Here is a 13,885-nt window from a genome sequence, read left to right on the forward strand (position 1 = left end):
ACCTGAAACATGGGTCAAAATGGACCACATATCTTGAGGAAAGGAAATGAAGATGAGTACGAAAATATATATTTGGGTTCGATTCCTGGGTTGGGAAGACCCCCTGGAGAAGGAAATGGCAACCCACTCCAGTATTCCTGCCTAGAGAATCCCATGGACAGAAGAGCCTGGCAGGCTACTGTCCATGGGGTCGCAAGAGCCAGACATGACTTAGCGACTAAACCACCACCATGAATATATTTGCACGTGTAGAGAAAAGTCTGGGTAACTGAAGAAGTCAAGAGACGACATCTTAAAGAAGATAAAGAGGTAGAGAAGTAGGGCGTGAAAGAGTTGGAAGGATACATGGCTATGTTCAGAAATAAGACACTGAGGTTAAAATTCCTGAAGGTGAAAAACTACCAGCTGGACAAGGATCTGGGTGGAGGGTTGGGAGTGAGTAGCTGAGGTTCTCAGAGAACTCACTGAGCAGGTCTAGTGATTTTGAGGCCAGATTCACAATTAGATCACCTGGGATGGTGCTGTCCCCTAGGGTTATGACCAGTCAGGAAAGGGAGGTTCGGGAAGACCGGGTATTCAGTTTTTCAGGCAACAAATGAAAGTGACTGGAAGCTGGATGGAGAGTAGCGGTGAGAAACAGTGAAAGGTGATTGACCACATTTAGCCTCAAAGTCGAGGATAACAAGCCTTTTCATTCAGTGACCCCTGGAAGAGGGTGACAGAGCAATCAGCCAAAAGGTCGAGAACTTTACTCACCCAGGGGCAAAGAGGAAAAGCAGGAGGGAGGGAAATCAACAGAGGACAGAAGAGCTGATGCTAAGAGACAGTGAAAATATAAGACATGACGCATGGTGGGGGGTGGGCAGGTGGTTTTGAGAGGTTGTGTTGGCACAAGTTACGGTCCTGCAGAAGCACATAGGGTTATGGACACAGGTGGATGGCCAGGTTTGAGCAAAGGAGGGAAAATGACTATGGAACCCAAATCCAGTCTCAGAAAAGTGGTAAGAACTGTTACTAATGGACTTCCCTGATGGCTAAGATGCTGTAGAGCAGGGGGCCTGTGTTCAAGCCCTGGTCTGAGAACTAGATCCCACATGCCAAAACTAAAGATCTCTAATGCCACAGCTAAGGCCCAGTGCAGCCAAATGTATACATATATATATATATATATATATATATATATATATGAGAAGGAAATGACAACCCACTCCAGTACGCTTGTCTGGAAAAATGCATGGATGGAGGAGCCTGGTAGGCTACACAGTCCATGGGGTTGCAAAGAGTCAGATACGACTGAGCAATAGGTTCTACATATATATATATATATATATATATATATATATATATATAGAGAGAGAGAGAGAGAGAGAGAGAGAGAGAGAGAGAGAGCAAGCTGCTACTAAGTTCATAGAGAAATGTGATGTGACTTCTGGTCCTCAGAGCACAGTCTCCAGAATCCCCAAGTTCCTCACCATGTTTAATTTCTTCTCTCTGCCACGTCAGCCATATACTACACCATTTCCTTGTTTACTTCCGGCTAGCTTGCTCCATTAGCAGATAAAGCTCCCTGAGGGCAGGAATGCTGTCTGCTTTGTTCACTGCATCCTCACCAGCACTTAGGTCATATCTGCACACAGTAATGCCTCCATAAGTCACACTTATTAACAAATAAATGATAAAGGCCAGTTAGGATAAGGATATCCTGTGAGGTTTGCTAAAACAGCAGGTAGGGTTTCTGCCAGGAGGAAGCAATCTTATGGTATTCAGTCCTAAAGGGACAGAAAATGTTGGCCAAACTCTGCTCCCAAACTCTATCTGCTCTTTTTTTCCCCATCTCCTCTTCTCGTGACTACTTCTGATCCTCCAAGACTCAGTTTGGTGTCACCTCCTCCAGGAAGCCCTCACTGATGTCTCCTCTTGGGTGCTCTAAAGGCACCCTATAATTCTTCTATTACTGTGCTTACCCTCCTGTATGATAACTGTTTACCTGTTGGTCTCCCCCACTAGACTTAGCAAGGATAGAAAATCTCATACACTCAGTAGGAACTCCATACACGAGGGCCAAATATACAAATAGAAAGTACTGGCCATGTGAGTTGGTCAATAAAAGCCTGTACTTTTCCTCCTTTGAAGTTCAACTCGGCCACACACAAATTCATACTTTGATACCACTGAACAAGAGGGCCCTTGTTGCCAGGGCATCCAGGTGGGAAAACAGCTCAACTTCCAACACTAAAAGTAAGCTGGAGCCTTTCTGTTTAAGGTAAGATGGAGTTCCACTGTCTTTCATGCGTCTGTTCCCCTCTCTATCTGATTCTGGGCATCCCGGTGATACTATGGGTTGCCTTGCTCATCTGTGATGCTTCCCAAGTGAAACAGTATGATAGAACACCTGGTGAGCCTTGTAAAAATGTCTGCTTTAACAGACCTGGGGTGCAGCCTGCATTTTTACAGATTTTCAGATGATTCTATTGCACAGCCAGAGTTGAGAACCATTACCCTCTGGCTCTTTGCCATTTTCCCCTGGCTTGTGGCGCTGTCCAAGGTAGCAGTTCACCAAGAGCTTCTTCACCCCACTGTCTGCCCAAACCAGCCATGGGCAACGGTCAGTGATCTTTTGACTAACCCAAGGGAAGGGTGCTGCACCTTAGGACTTAACACAAGCCAAATTTATACAGTTAGCTGTGCTGGAGAAGGCCACCATTGGGTGTTCAAACTAAAACTAGGCTATCCAATAACCACACATGACTACTTAAATTTAAATTAACACAAATTTGAAATTGCTCTAATTAAAAGTCCAGCTCCTCGGCTGCACAGTCAAGTGCTCAATAGCTAGTGGCTGCTGTACTGGATAGTTCAGAAACATAACATTTCCATTACTGTAGAAAGTTCTGTTGGAAAATGCTGATTGAAAATATTCCTTTCTTCAGAAAATGATCTATGTGGTTATATTCATCTTCTGCTAATCATGGGCAAAATGAGCCACACAATAGGCAGAGTGTGAACACACTGAATCGCTGGTCATTCCTTTTCAGATGAGTGACAGTGGCCCTTTACCTATTTTCTTTCCTTTTCTCTTTTTTTGGCCACACTATGTGGCCTGTGGGAACTTAGTTCCTGGACTAGGGGTGAAGCCCATGGCCCCTGCAGTGGAAGTGTGCAGGATTAATCACTGGCCCACCAGGGAAGTCCACCCCTTTTCGAGAATAAGAACAAAGAAAGAAGTTCTATGCTCTCTTGAACAAAAGTTTTTCTGGACAGTTCCACCTATGTATTAGGGCAGCAATGGCTTTCCAACTTTTTTGACTGCAACTGACAGTAAAAAATACATATTTTACATCATAATCTTGTATACAGATACACACATATATAACAGAAATTAAAAGTTTTACAAATCAATATTTATCCTTACTACATATTTTGCACTTGGATACTTTATTATTCTATTATTTTCTTTTTCTGTTTTATTAAAAAAAATAAACCTACTTAACTGAAACTCCAGTACTTTGGCCACCTCATGCGAAGAGTTGACTCATTGGAAAAGACTCTGATGCTGGGAAGGATTGGGGGCAGGAGGAGAAGGCGACGACAGAGGATGAGATGGCTGGATGGCATCACTGACTCGATGGACGTGAGTCTGAGTGAACTCTGGGAGTTGGTGACGGACAGGAAGGCCTGGCATGCTGCGATTCATGGGGTTGCAGAGTCAGACACGACTGAGCAACTGAACTGAACTGAACTGTTCTCCTAGCTCTGGTGGCCGGTATTTTGAAAACTACTACCTTAAAACATAAGTGCTCCACACAAAACTGGGACTGAATTTCACACTGCCAGCTGGATAATAATAGCTAACATTTACTGGGCACTTACTATATGCCAGGCACTGTGTTAAATGTTCTATATTCATTGTTCAATTCTCATAATAACTCCATAGAACAGTTGTCCAAGAACTGTGAAAGGACTGAGATTTTACTTGCAGAGGTTAGCAGAAGACACAAGACTCCCCGGGGGGAGACAAAGGACTTTAGCATCCATAGCAATAGCAGTAGCCAAAGCACCAGCATTTCCTTGCACTAATTCCCCAGCTCCAATTCCCAGGGCATTCAAAGAGGGCCATAACACCTGCATATGCAGTGAGTAGCTTTACTGGAGAGGAACTCTGAGCTGCAAGAACTCAAATCCATTATACTGCATATTAGCAAGCCTGCTCTGCACTTCTGAGGGCAACAGTATTCAACCATCAAGACTGTTTACTACATAAACATCCTTGTAAAGACAATATAGACCGAAAGGGCAGTCAGTGCCTCACTTTGTAAGTCCTGTCGAAATGCACGGGACGCAAGAACTGTCTCCCAACAGCAGGTACCATACTTATCCCCACTTTGTACATGAGGAAACAATGATTTTAAAAGGATTAAGTAGCTTATTTAAGGTTACACAAGTCAACTTGACATCTAAGTGTATGCTGATAACACCTTTCGCAGCCATTGACAGTGAAACAGGAAGAGAGGAGATGTCATTCATTCAGTCATGCAGCTGTGAAATTTGCCCCTACAGAAAGTAATTCATTACATATAATTTGTAATAAGCTATTTTTTTCATCTTTTCTTCCAGAATCCCATAGGAAGAGTATCAAATGAACAAGTCTTGGAGTATCAAATGAAAGGGCCAAGGAGTAGAGATTTTCTGCGTTATGGGCCAGATGGATTCTGTTTCAGTTGCTACTTTGTAGAGGAAGTGCAGAAGTAGTCACAGGTAATTCATAAACAATGGGTGTGGCTATTTTCAAAATAGTGCAATTTGCTAACTCCTCAGACAGCTCAGTGGGATACCAAAAATATTTGCATAGTAATTTCTACACACAATGATTTAATTGGAAAAAGATGATAAATAAGCAACAAGCAAGCAAACGAGTCATATGGAATGGAAGCTAGCCTGGCTTCTGTGTTAGAGTCCTCTTAAGTCACCCTGGATAAACAGTGCGTCAAGAACTAATGTAAAATATTCACAGATTAAAAGGAGAATAGAGTCTACACAAGGGCTCCCCTGGTGCCCAGTGGTAAAGAACTCGCCTGCCAATGCAGGAGACATAAAAGTTGCGGGTTCCAGTCCTGTGTCGGGAAGATCCTCTGCAGAAGGGCTTGGCAATCCACTCCAGTATTCTTGCCTGGAGAATCCCAAGGACAGAGAAGCCTGGCAGGCTACAGTCCATAGGGTCACAAAGAGTCAGAATCGCTGAGCAACTGAGTACGCACACATGCAAAATCTACACATCACCTCTCTGTGATGACTGTGGTCATGCCAAGACAAGAAATAAATTCTGTGACTTCCAAAGGCTTTTTCTAGCTCTTAGATGCTCAAGAGGGGAGCAGTTATCATCCAGAACAATCCTCTTTAATTTTCCATGTGATGACATTAGTTAAAAAACCTATGTTATAAATAAGGGGGAAGTAACATTGCTTTGCCGACTAACGTCCATCTAGTCAAGGCTATGGTTTTTCCTGTGGTCATGTATGGATGTGAGAGTTGGACTGTGAAGAAGGCTGAGCACCGAAGAATTGATGCTTTTGAAGTGTAGTGTTGGAGAAGACTCTTGAGAGTCCCTTGGACTGCAAGGAGATCCAACCAGTCCATTCTGAAGGAGATCAGCCCTGGGATTTCTTTGGAAGGAATGATGCTAAAGCTGAAACTCCAGTACTTTGGCCACCTCATGCAAAGACTTGACTCATTGGAAAAGACTCTGATGGAAGGGATTGGGGGCAGGAGGAGAAGGGGACGACAGAGGATGAGATGGCTGGATGGCATCACTGACTCGATGGACGTGAGTCTGAGTGAACTCCGGGAGTTGGTGATGGACAGGGAGGCCTGGTGTGCTGCAGTTCACGGAGTCGCAAAGAGTCGGACACGATTGAGCAACTGAACTGAACTGAACTGAACAGTGAAAAAAAAAACGGTACTCTGGGCCAGGGACCATTCTAAGGATTTCACAAGTAAGGCCCAGTAACTAATAAAGAATACCATTTCTGAATTGCCAAAATTTATGGCTCAGTGAGTGAACACTCACATGGCCTGATCTTAAAAAAAACAAAACAAACAAACAAAAAAAAACAGACACACACACAGTATGCCGCTATTTGATCACAGTGGTATTTTTTTGCCCAAATCAGTTTACTGGAAAATTTTTGTCTTTATTTTTACATGCATACATATACAATCAAAATTTTGTTGGTTCTTCTTTTTCTAATACTTTTAGATGGTAGACTAGGTTGTTTATTTGATATTTTTCTTATTCATACAATGAAAATTTTGGTATACAAAATAGAATTTTTATGGAATTTTCATAGAGTCAATTTTTATGTCACATATAAGCTCAAATTAAAATGGAAAAACACCAATCAAAATGTCACAGAAAAGATAATCAGCTTTCTCAAGAACAATTCTATTAGCTGTTAAAATTATAGGGAGATAAATACGATTCTTGTAAACACTGTGCTGTTGTTGACAAGACCAGCAAATTTTTCAAAATGACATAATTTTAAAGTCTAGGCTATGTGGGAACATAATACCACAAAGAAGAAAAACTGTCATCCATAAGTTAATATTCCTGTTATAAGAGTTGGCACAATTTAGATACTATTGTTTCTATGTAAATATACTTTAAATTTTGGTGAAAAGTAGAACTTACAAATTCCAGGAGACAGATTGCCATTGAAATTCCAGAACAATTACATTTCATAATTCTAAGTATAATTCACAAACAAAACACTCCAAGTTCAGTAAAAAAAAAAAAAATTCATATTTCTATTTGGTTTGCTTTACCATGGTATCAGCACCTCTTAATTAACACCTTTCACTCATGAATCGACAGAATGAAAAATCATTTGAACACTATTTTATTAACCAGCCCAGTTAAAAAAAATACAACACTCATTTTAGCTATGTACAGTCAGTTTTAATTTATGTTTCAAAACTTCCAGTTATTACCATTTAAAATATCTCTTTGGCAGCTAAGTCATCAGGAAGACATCTACTTTGTTAATACATGAAATGCTTGATGAATGCTAAGGCTATGCTATTTTTGGAGACATTTATGTTTACATTTAGTTGAAAGCCATTATAATTCATTATAATTACTTCAGAGTTAAATAACACCAATTAAACTACAGGCTAATTTCCACTACTGCCATAGTTAATCACAATTACTTCTTAAGCTTTGTCTACATTAGCCTAAAAATATTACATGACTTTCAATGTCTTGTCAAAGACACTTCATCTCATTCCTTTGCATTCCAAAGATAGAGCCTGCATCACTGTCCTCGAAGATGGACAGTTCTGAAGCCCTGAAAAAAATCTGCATATCTTATGGGTTTTTAGGATGTTAGACACAGCCTCTGTAGTTTTTAAAAAAGAAAAGTAACCATGATGACAAGCTGTTGCCTTTTCTATTCGACCTGACAAAGTCTATGAACAAGTGATTGCTCATATTTAGTTTGACCTTTAAGAAAAACTGAACTCTCCTTCTAAAGCGAAATTAGTTTTACTTTTCAGATTGTTCTGGAGCCAAGGAAGAGTGCAAGGAGATTCCTAGCCTCAGTTTTAGGACATCTCCTTTTATATGAAATTCTTAAAGCAACATTGTTCTCCTTTTATTATATTGAAAAATAGGTCATGAAGCACTTACAGGCAGAAAGTGGTTTTGAAAAAGAATTAATTTAGAATCAAGTAAAAAAGTCGGGGGTGTATGGGACGGACATATTTAGACCTGTTGTGACTATTTGCTACAAAGTAGTGTGTAGAAGTGAGGAAGTGATCAGGAGGGAAAGAAGACTGAGTCCTCAGCTTCTGGGACGTCTGGGTTTCTTTGGGCCCCAGCCTGCCTGTCCATTAAAGAGCATTCAACTTTAGAGGCCACAGGCTGGCAGCAGTGAGTTCTCTTCCAGCCAAAATGTACAACGACTCCCCTCTCACTCATCAGGCCTCGTCTTACACAGAAAACCACTGCCGTCAGCTTGTTTCCAGGCTTGTGCAATGCTGTACAATGTTGGAGTCTCACAGGTCCGCAGACATGCCTCTGTGCCTCCCTACTGCATTGTAACATGCGAGCCAAAACAGTTGAACTTTATGGACTCTGTCACCAGACACCCAGGTTCAGCGTTCCGCGTGGAGTCCTGTCTTAGACGGGTGTTTCCCAAAGTGAATCTCAAGCCTAGTTTCAGAGGCAGTATTTTACATCACAATCCAGTATATATACATACATTTACCTAATAATAAAATGCACAAGGCTTCCCTGGTGGTGCAGCCGTTAAGAGTCCATCCTACAATGCAGGGACAGGGGTTTGATCCCTGATGGTGGAAGATTCCATATGACAAGCAGCAACTAAGCCTGGGCATCACACCTACTGAGACCACGCTTAAGAGCCTGTGATCCGCAACACAAGAAGCTACTGCAGTGAGAAGACCACGCACCATAACCAAGAGTAGGTCCTGGTAGCCACAACTGGAGAAAGCCCACTGGCAGTAACAAAGACCCAGTACAGCCAAAAATAAATAAATGAGTGAACAATGAGTAGGTTTACACAGTGCTTACTGCACAGAGAGTCAGAATTGGAACCCAGGGGCCTTGATTCTGTAATGCTTTTGACCACTACTCTCCATTGTCTCATGGCCTTGCACTTACATACACGAGGGAACCAAACACTTCACCAAACCCCAGTAACTCCCACTAAGAGGGATGCACAGTGATAATTCCTATTCTAATATATATCCTATCTCATTCCCTGGTGGTTGAGTGGTTAAGAATCCGCCTTCCAACACAGGGGATGTGAGTTCGACTCCTGGTCAGAGAACTAAGATCCCACATACCATGGAACAACTAAGCCCGAGCACAGCAACTACTGAGCCTGTGTCCTCTAGAGCCTTTGAGCCACAAGGGAAGATCCTGTATCCCAAGTCTAAGACCTGACAGCAAGTGAAGTGAATTGAAAGTCACTCAGTCATGTCCGACTCTTTGCAACCTACAGGCCATGGAATTCTCCAGGCCAGAATACTGTCTTGGATAGCCATTCCCTTCTCCAGGGGATCTTCTGAACCCAGGGATTGAACCCAGGTCTCCCAAATTGCAGATGGATTTTTTTTACCAGCTGAGCCACCAGGGAAGCCCAAGGCCTGACCAAATAAATAAATAAATATTTTAAATGTTGATACAAACCTGTTAAATTAGACTCAGAACATGTGGCTTGAAAAATACTATGGTAAGTGCTATATGAAAATGTTTTTGAAAAACCTCAACAATAAAAAAGTTAACTAAGTATATGCATCTCATCTTAGAAACTTAACATGAGGTAGTGCATTGAAAATCTCCGAAAAGGGGGTGGATTATATGGAACAGTTCCTAAATTCACTCGAGCATCTCTGTCCTCTCGTGGAATGGACACTAATTTGGGAAATTTTATCCTATAGTGTTAAGACCTTAAGGGAAGGGACAAATTGGGGGTTAATTTACTTTATATTTTGTGCATTCTTAGTCACACAGTCTCTTCTGACTCTGTGACCCCCTGGACTGTTGCCTGCCAGGCTCCTCTGCCCATGGGATTTTCCAGGCAAGAATACTGGAGTGGGTTGCCATGCTCTCCTCCAGGAGATCTTCCCGATCCAGGGATCAAACCCGCGTCTCCTGCATGGCAGGTGGATTTGCCATCTCTATGCATGAACATTTGTGTCACATTTTAAAATAACTGATTGCTATTCCAGAGAAGGGGAGCACCCAGGACCTCGAGCTCTGGCCTGGGGAGAAGTATTCCAGGTGCCTAGGCTGGGTGAGGCAGCAACTTTCTGCCTCTCTAAATCCCCCTCCCCTTGGACTTCCCTGACAGTGGATGGTAGTTCATCTGACAATGCAGGGGATGGGGGTTCGAAGACTCCACGTGCTTCAAAGCAATTAGGCCCGTGGGCCACAACTATCGAGCCTCAGTTCCGCAGCTACTGAAGCCCCCATGCCTAGAGTTTGTGCTCCCCAACAAGAGAAGCCCACACCCAAGAGTAGACCCCTACTCGCCACAACTAGACAAAAGCCAGCGCAAAACATTGAAGATGCAGCGCAGCCAAAAATAAAGCAATAAATTATTTAACCCCCACCTTGCAATACTGAAAAGAATAGAAAGTGACTCTAAGAATGAATGATTCCATAATGGGTAAATAAGCAAATAATAAAACAAGTTTAAGAACTCAGACACATGGGGCCAAGTATCTAAACAAATCTGAGTGATGCTTATTTTTGTGGCCAGTAGACATATGGAAATTTAAAAAGAAAAACTCCTTTTAGAATAGAGTTGAACTTCAGCTTGACACACCTTCTTTGGGGTAACTGTGAGTATTTTTTCATAACAACAGGATTAGAGTCAAATCTTAATTTCTGGTTCTATTAAGGCTGATCTCTACTTTCTTCTAATTAAGGGTAATTGCCATTAAGTACTATCGCTACAGGAAATGGTGGGGGGCAGAATTTAAAGCTGCAGGGTCCAGTATGCCAGCCACAAATTAATTTAAATGAAATAAACTTTAACATTCAGTTCTTCAATTATAATAGACACATTTCAAGGATTCAACAGCGACATGGGGCTCTTGGCTACCAGGTTGGGCAGACTATAGCACATTTCCATCACTGTGGGAAGTTTTATTGGACAGTACTGATCTAGAGAAAGGCCATTCGCAGATGTTAAAAAGAAAATTATTCATTTCTCCCTTCATAAAGAGTTCCAAGTGCTACCTAATGGCGCTGGCATGACTTAAAATACTGTGAAGTTGACTGTGAAGGCTACTGCCAAAGATTTCATTATTATTTCAAAGTATCATTCCAATTGGCCAAATATCTCTTTGCATCAAGATTTTCCATTTCCACAAGTTATCTTTCAAAATTCATACATGCCAGGAAATGATATGTGGTGATAATAATAACTTGTTAAAGTTCTACTAATTTATGAGCTAGTACTAAGAGCAAATTATGAAGGAAAAAAATAAAACCATAAAGATACATGGCACCATTAGCTCTCAGAATAAAAGTTTATAGTTAAAACAAGTAGGGATGCCCTTAGGATAAAGAAAATATTTATTACACACATGGGTCTGTTTCTAGCCTTTTCATGAGTTTAGACTCAGATTCTGTAACATTTGTTTTTTGCATCACATGTTGAGAACTTTAGCTCATATATCATCTGAGCTTCACAGCACCTAATCAGCACTCTAATGTGGATTCTGAATGTTGTAGATTCTTCTCCTGAAGGGGAAAACAGAGGTCATGCATTATCTTGTCAGTGTCTGTCTTGCTTAGTCAGTTACTGAACTGATCCCAAGCGGCCAGATTACGCTGAAACCGAATGGCTAGGATTGCAGGGGCCAGCTAGCTTTTCGTCCTTCATGTCTCCAGGCTGCCCTGCTAATCTGGCCACTGTACTGCACAGGTACGCATAGGTCACAGGGAAAACAAAGCAGAAAGGCACACAGGAGAATCAAGTCAGGTGCCATCACTCTTGATGATCACACGCAGATAAAGTGAGTACAAGAAAACCCTGCAAGGTCATCATAAGCATGACCGTGGTAGTTCTAGAACAAAGCCTAAATGTAAGGCATTACTATGTTCATGCCAAAAAAAAAAAAAAATTACTCCACAGAGTAACCTATCTCCCCCACAAAGCAACTAGTGAAAGGCATTTGATGAGAAATACATGAGTTAAGCAACTGCTATAAAGACACTTTAAGGTCAATTTAAATAATCCAAACAAATTGCCTTCAGCTAAATGGCAGGTTATAATAAACATGCGTTTCCCAAATACTTTAATATGTTTGTTCAATGTCATAACATCTACCAACTGTCATTATTGTTAACAAAACTTCTTTATCCTTTTATTTACCATGTCTAGTTTATGAACTTCCAATTTGAGGAGTTCTCAAAATATTTATTAAATACTGTATAAATAAAAACCACGATTAAAATTCTTATGCTTATGCCTCGAAGATGAAACTCACATTTCTAGCTCATTAAGAGACGGTAGCTATAGTTAATCTTTGAAACATGGTGTTTCTGGGACACACAGAAGAAAAAGTTTGGGATTTAATGCATGAGAGCTGAAATTGTAAAATTCTTTGATCTGCAAATATCATATTTTGTATGATTAAAAAAACTAACAATTTTTCCTTGAAAACTTTAAGTAGGTCAACTTATTAACTGTTGCCATGGAGTTTATACATTCACATTTGCCTATCCTTTTGATGAACTGCAGCCCAGGATGGAGTTACAGCCCTGCATTATTAAAAAACCTGCCTTTGATTCAAGCACAGAAACAGAGAAGCAGAAATTAATATTACCGTTTAGGCTGTGTTATTGTAATTCATCCAAGAACTTTAAAAAAAACCCACATTATTAGTATATTTGGTTGCCTAACAGGACCTCTCCTGGTCTCCCACAGGAAGTGGGAACCGGTTCACTCCAGGAGAAGGGTTTCCATCCCAACTGGGCTGTGTTCTCACATTTGTAGTCGCAATCCTGGTTCGACCGGGAAAGACAGTCTGGTTGGAAAAAAAACCTGACCAAAAAAAAAAAAAAAAAATCTGGGAAGTGTCGGGAATATAATAAAGTGCTGTGGAGCTAGGGGTGGACGGAGGAGAGGGATGAGTAGAGAAAAGGAATATGGATTTAGAATGGGAAAATAACCCGCTGGTTCTCCGCTGGATTCGTTTAAGGAGGAGAGAATCGTTCCACAAAGGCTCTCTCCATAATCCACAGCTAATCACTCTTTTATTGCAGCGAATGATCAGACAGCCTCGGTCGTCACCCACTCACCGGCGTCTCGCCGGAGAAACCGAAAATCCTCTTTCTTTCTCAGGGCGCACCCGGGGAAGGACGGCGAGGCTGTGGGTTTTCGAGTGGAGGGCTGCGCACAGGGCAAGGCAACTTAGAGCCCCTGCCCGGCTCCCCGCGCCAGCCCGCCGCGGCGAACGGGAAAGTGGAGAACGGCGCGCGGCGCGGAGACCCGGGAGGCCGAACTTGGGGTCGCTTCCCACCCGCGCGCCCCCGGCCACCACCGAAGGCCTGGGCACCCGATGGGGCGGCGGGCGGGGACACCTGTCAAAGGAACCGGACCCGAGCCGCAGCCGGCGGGCGGCGCCGGGGCCCGGGGGACGGCACTGCGGCGGCGGCGGCGGGGACCGGGAGCGCCGGCGGCCACCGCGCCTCGCTCGGGGCGTGCGCCCGCGGGGGATCGGGGGGCGGCCTCGCGCCCAAGGCGCTCCGGGGAGGGGGCTTAGCCGAGCAGGCCCCGCGGCCGGGAGGACCCCGCCGCCCGAGCCCCTCTGCGGCGCCCGCCGCCCCCGGGGTCTCCGCCTCGGGGCTGGGCGCGGAGCCGAGCACGATGACCCCGGGCTGCCCGGCGGCCCCGCGCGCAGGAGGGGGCGCCGCGCCTACCTGCTCCCGGTGCGGCGAGGCCGCGGTCGCCTGGCGGGGCCGTGACCTGCGGCGGCGGCAGCAGCAGTCGCGGCGAGGAGGGCGCTTCCTTCAGGAAGGGGTGGGATCTGCCCGCCCGCCCGCCGCGCCGCGCCGCGGCCCGCCCCCGACTTATTCTGGGGTCCCGGCTGCCAGGCCACCGGGAGAGACTCCCTCCACCTCAGCCCGCCTCTCCCCACCCCCGGGTCTCAGACCTCCACCACCCCGCGGGGCCCCGCGTGGTTACCCGGGGCTGGAGCCGAGCGGCGCCGGTGGGACCGCTTCTTTCGCCTTTGTGGACGCGATCGCCTGGCTCTCGCCGCTCACCCAACAAAAGGAAGGACGGAATCTGGGATCCTCCGCCTGGCGGTTATTTATTCCTGACCTGTTGTAACCTTCTGGCCGGCTCCC

General features: G+C 43.9%; 1 protein-coding gene across 1 annotated transcript in view; it reads right to left on the reverse strand.

Moving 5' to 3' along the window:
* TMEM150C (transmembrane protein 150C) overlaps positions 1-13,487 on the reverse strand; it is a 110,010-nt gene extending 96,523 nt beyond the window's left edge. The window contains exon 1 of the mRNA XM_068975613.1: positions 13,457-13,487. The gene's annotated coding sequence lies outside the window, so the exon portion shown is untranslated. The remainder of the gene's footprint in view (positions 1-13,456) is intronic.
* Positions 13,488-13,885: the final 398 nt, after the last annotated feature.

This window comes from Capricornis sumatraensis, chromosome 7, assembly GCF_032405125.1.
Source record: "Capricornis sumatraensis isolate serow.1 chromosome 7, serow.2, whole genome shotgun sequence".
NCBI lineage: Eukaryota > Metazoa > Chordata > Mammalia > Artiodactyla > Bovidae > Capricornis > Capricornis sumatraensis.